The following is a 6,000-nucleotide window of genomic DNA, read 5'->3' on the forward strand; positions in this document are numbered from 1 at the left end:
GAAACGGGCTGACCTATTTTGAATGGATTCCAATGCAGTGATTAGAGTATCGTGACCGGGATCCCAGATGGAGGCTGCATATTCTAATTTAGGCCTGATTAATGTTTTGTAGAGGATCAATTTTAGTGAAATAGGTGCCAATGAAAAGTTGCGTTTTAAGTAGCCCAACATGCAGTTAGCACGGGTAGTAACATATTGAATGTGGGGTTTCCATGAAAGGTTATTTGTTAAGTGAACACCAAGGTACTTGTACGTTGCCACTTGCTCCAAAAGGTTGCCATCTAGGTGGTAACAGGGACTGTTGTTAGGCTTGCGGGACACTCTCATTTGTTTACATTTACTAGTGTTAAGTTTCATTAGCCATAATTCACACCAACGAGAGACAGAGTTAATATCAGACTGAAGTGTAGACAGGTCAGAATCGTGACAGATTTCACGGTAAATTACACAGTCATCGGCAAAGAGACAAACGGATGAAGACACATTAATGGGAAGATCGTTAATATAGATTAAAAATAGTAGTGGGCCTAAAACCGACCCTTGAGGAACTCCAGAATTCACAGACACGGGAGGAGAATTTTCGTTGTTAATTGTTACAAATTGTGAACGGTTATTTAGAAAAGACCGAATCCATGCGAGAACGTTAGGGTCAATGTTAAGTTTTGAAAGTTTTAACAGTAATAGCTCGTGACACACCTTATCAAATGCTTTGACGAAATCTAAGAAAATGCAGTCCACCTGGGAGCCTCGGTCAAGAATAGAATGAATGTCATGAGTGAAGGATAGGAGCTGAGTATCACAAGATAATAATTTACGAAATCCGTGCTGTGCTTCGGTGAAAAAATTATTCGACTCTAGGAAATGTGCGAGTTGGGAAAAGATAACGTGTTCCAGAAGTTTACATGGTATGCTGGTTAATGAAATGGGACGATAATTGTTAGGGGAATACTTATCGCCACCTTTCGGAATTGGAACCACCTTCCCCACTCGCCAATCACAAGGTAAAATACCATCTTGCAGCGACTGTTCAAACAATTTTGAGAGAATAAGAGATGAGTATAGTTTAGTGTTTTTTAAAAACTTGGAATTAATTCCGTCCACTCCTGATGAGGATGATAACTTCAGTTCATCTATAATTTTTGCAATACCAGCAGGATCAACAAAGATAGAATCCATTGGCAGATAACAGGAACAGCTCATCGAAGGGTAAGTTATGTTGCGAATATCGGAGAAAGATTCCATAAATATACTATTTAAGACATTAGCACATTCGTCACTGGGCACGCTGTCACCACTAGAAGTTGTAAGAGAAATTGAAAAACGGTCCTTTTTGTTAACAGTATTCCAAAATTTAATGGGGTTATTTACCAACATGTCTGGAAGACTATGTGTGAAAAAGTGAGATTTAGCGCCTTCAATCGCTTTTTTGTACACTTCTACAGAATTGTGATATGCGGCCCAGCGACGCTCACACTGGGAAAACTTGGCCGCACGGTACAAGCGCTTTTTTTTATTTGACAGTCTCTTCAGGGCTTTCGTGAACCAAGGTGACTGATTATTTTCAAGTATATTTCGGAGCGGCACGTATTTGTTGATAAGGGAGATTACCTTATCTTTATACAAATTCCAGTTTTCGTCAACCGAGCGCCCCGAAAAGTCTGTCAAATACTGGTCAAAGAAAACCGCAAGATCATTGTTAATCTGATCAAAATTCGCTCTACTGTAATCGCGTATTTTCTTTCGTCGGTCAGTCGGCCTAGATACCTACGTTTTGAAATGAAAATGTAACATAGAGTGATGACTGATCCCTGGAAGATAAGTTATGTCACTTGCATGTTCAGGGTGAGTAGCCAATATTAGATCTAAAACACTTGCTGTCGTCGGAGACACTCTGGTGGGATGAAGAACTAATTGCGACAGGTTAAAATCGAGACACAAGTTAATGAACGAATTACACTCTGTAGTGTGTACATTCATGCAATGAACGTCATCTGACCATGATATAGCGGGAAAATTGAAGTCACCCAGAAGGAAGATGGGTGCGCTGGGATACCGCATCACTATTCTGTTAATGGCGTTATGCAAAGTCTCAACAAATGACGACGAAGATGAGGGTGGCAGATAACATACTCCCATGATCCACTTCTTATGGTTCAAATCAAGGCCGACCCAGGTTAGTTCTATATCGCACGCAATGTTTAATGAAAAAGATTTAAGGGGGGATATGGCCTGGGAGGGTCAACTTTTGAACCCTTCACCCAATTTGGTTCAAATTTTGAGGGTTATTTCAGCACTATGAGGAAGGATAATCTGCCAAGTTTTAGCATTATCGGTGAACTTTACAGTATGCTACGATTTTTACACTTCAGAAAAAAGACACTTCATTAGGAAGTCTATCGTAGAAAAATAATATTAGCTGGTGGCAAACTACCTGCTTCAATGAGAAGAACAATACCCACAGTGCAACCTAGATAAAAAATATATTGCAAAATATTCAATTATGATGAAAATAGCAACATCCCAAAATTAAAAAAAAATTCTAAAATTTTCATGTTTCAGTTTTTTATTTTTTTTTTCATGAAGGAGTGTATTTTTTTAACTGTGAAGTAGTCTATCTTGTTCCCCAGAAAATTTCAGTCCCAGAGAACCTTGAATGATGTCCCTCATTATTCTGAATGTCAAACGATAGCTTTCCTAAAACAAGAATTCCTGTCAAAAAGTGAAACTGAGAAAAATGCGATTGAAGTTTCAACTTCTGTTTTTTTTTTATTTTCGGACGATGCCAGAAACTTGAAATCCAACCGAGTCATTGGTGGCACCTTCAACTTCATGGGCGCATTGCTTGCTGGCAGCAGCTTGCGGCTTGTTCTCAAAATCCGCCTGGGACATAGGTGGCACCTTCGACCTCCAGGCTCTGTTGCTCCCTGGCAATAGCCTCCAGCTTCCGTCTTTTGTGTGCGAGCTTTGATGAGTCCTGTGCCTTCACTCTGGCCTTCACGATCTTCCCCAGAGTCGCCTTGTGGGCATGCTTCTCCTGGTGGCTTCCTGGGGTGATGCCCATCTTTTGGAGCGTCCTTTCGAAACCTTTAGGTCCAAGGTTGAACTCGAGGACAGCTAGGGCGACAGCTGTCTCGACAGTTCGCAAGGAGGCGAACTCCGTCTTGGGGCATCGCTTCCAAATAAGGGCGTTGAAAGACTCGTTCGCATTTTGTGTCATCATGCGGGAGCATCGGAGGAGCAACTCCTTTCGCGACAGCCGGTTGTACACTGGAACAAGCTCTCTTGCAACGTCTTTGGAGAATGCTGGTCTGTGTGGCCGTGGTGTCGAAGGCTTCCCTGCTGCTTCAAGGGCCTTGTGGCGGTTATAATGGCACCACGAATCCTCGCCATCTGGACAGCCCACGTGACGGGTCTCCTCGTCTGTGGAGTACGTGTGGAACAGGCTGGCAAAGATGGCTCGCTGCATCTTCACGACATCAGGCGCGTTGTCCTTCAAAGCGCAAGCATAGTAGTTCGTCAGCTTTTTCATCACTACGTTGGTCAGCTTCCCTTTTCCTCCCAGTCCTTTTTTTGTTTTCTTGAGTTTCTCCAGACCTGCATACATCCTCTTTGCTATGTGATTGATGCAATCCTCCTTGTGGATGTCCTTGTCGTACAGGTCAAGGCTGGACACATGCGTGAAGGCCTTGCTGTCGCCGTCGCACAAAACGGTGACGTACTGCATATTGTGTAGCTCAATAGACCGGCTGAAGATGGTTGCAGCCACCTGTACCTCCATTGCATTGGACGATCCCTCGTAGTTCTTCTGGCAAGTTGCCTTGTGGGTTTCTGCCCACTCCTCGAAGTGTTCGTCGTCTTCATTGGGGCCCAATGCCACCCGTGGCAATACTTGCTCTGGACCGAAAAGTCAAGCACCAAGCCGGTCTCCAGTTCGATAGCAACGCCACCTCCGAAGTGCGATGTATGGCCACGTTTATGCCACGTGCCATCGTAGCTGATGCAGACATCTAAACGATCGCTGCCGGCGCTCGGGTTCCCGGTCGGTTGCGCGTCCCTCACGGCTTGCGCAGCGTCCCTCATTGCGTCACTCGCCGCTTGCATTGCCGCATCGTGTACTTTCGCCGCGATCTTCTGGTACGACTTGACGTGCATCGGGGGCGGAGCGTTGAGGCCCCCGAAAAGATTCGTGAGCTTCGTAAAACTGATGCCACAGTCTCTTCCAACGACACCGAGACGCACCGCGAGTTCGTTCTGTCGAGACTTGCCAATTGACGGTGAATGCGGTGTCGTGACGATGTCTCCGCAAGTCGAGCAGCTAACAACGAATTGAAGGTTGACGCCAATTCCTTCTTCTCGCAAGCTCAGCAGTTCTCCGTGGCACTTGGGGCAGAGCAAAGCCGCAACAAGAGTTTGCACGGCCGACACACTGAGGAGCCGATAGCCGTCCAGCGGCTTTTCAACGGGAGCGTCTGTCTGCTCCGGGTCGTCCGTAGTCCCCGCGTCAAAATCGAGCAGGCTGAGCTTCTTCTCGAACGTGGTCAGCACATCCGATTCGGAGGAGACAGGAAGCCGATGAGCATTCGGAGATGAAGCTGTAGGCTCCGATGTCCGCAAAGCCGCACTTGAGCTTGAAGATGGTGATGGTGACGGCGGCGGCGCAGACGGCGACGATGGTGCCGGCGGAGACGGGTCCCCGTCCTTTGCGTGGAGTGCCGCTGATCGACCCCTCGGTTTTCGCCATCGAGAACGCCGGCCAAAGCTACTGCGAGTGCTAACCTTGGAGGCAGGCATTCCTCGGCAGAAAAACTACCGGGAACAAAGCTACCGGGGACAAAAAGGGAAAACGAATCTAAACAGCGGCGAAGTAGCGATACGATCAGAAGCGAAAGAAGCAGCCGAAAGCGCGCGTATCAGGCGAACAAGGAGCTACGTCACCGAAGGCGGCCAATCATGAGCCCCGTTTCGGGTCGCAACCAATGGGATTGCTGGTATCACAGTTCCCACGTTTTTTCGGCTTGTTTGTACGGGGTTCTCCCGGGCCACAGATAGCCTCCAATGTAGCAAGCTTCTATGGGCAGAAACTAGAAGAAACGGCGCTTCCAACGAGGGTAAGATACCTCGGCTGCGTCGAACGAGCGCGGAGTAGGCCTAATTTGAAAATGCCGAACTTCGCTGTTCTGCTCGCTCGGCGGATCGCCGCGCGCAGCCCGCGCGGCCGCGAGCTTGTCGAAAATAATTTTTTGCGAAATAAATACTGCGTATTTATAAATGAAACTTTCTGAAACTATGCTCCAGAATATAGTGAACCCAAATATAATAATTTTTAAAAATGCATTTTTTCGAAAAAAAATGGAATTTCGGGGCCGTATCCCCCCTTAATATGGTCAGCAATTGCAATCAGGACGCCACCGCCACACCTGTCCTGTCTATCGTTCCGATACACATTGAACTTTTTTGAACCATCAAACAGTTCACTGTTCCGTATCCTCCCAGAAAGCCATGTTTCGGTTAGAACAACAACATCAGCATCGGTAGAATCAATGATGGAACACAATTCATCACATTTTTTTATTACACTCCTTATGTTAGTAAACAAAACAGAGACGTCGGAAAACTGTGACAGCCTAGCTCAACCCCTCGACAAATCCTACGTTGGCGAGCGCGCCTCAGCGGAATCTTGAGTAAGAGATGACTGTGTCTGGGGAATTGTCGGCTGTGCGGGAGAGACAATAGGCAAACTAGAAGGACCTAGCTCATAGACTTCGCCATTTGTCGAGTTGAAAGCGTAACGCCGGTTGTTAATGTGCAGCTTGTTGTGCCTAAGCTTAAACGTTCCTCCCTTAGATTTACCAAATTCTAACAGTCTTTTTCTCGCATTACGCGTAGCAAGCGAAAAGTCTTCGCTAACCGTAATACGGTGCGTTTTTAATGCTTGTCTTGCCATCAGGATCTGGTCCCGCGGTTTAAATGACGAAAATTTTATAATTATAGGTCGGCATT

This window comes from Ixodes scapularis, unplaced genomic scaffold, assembly GCF_016920785.2.
Source record: "Ixodes scapularis isolate PalLabHiFi unplaced genomic scaffold, ASM1692078v2 PGA_scaffold2__306_contigs__length_199485367, whole genome shotgun sequence".
Taxonomy (NCBI): domain Eukaryota; kingdom Metazoa; phylum Arthropoda; class Arachnida; order Ixodida; family Ixodidae; genus Ixodes; species Ixodes scapularis.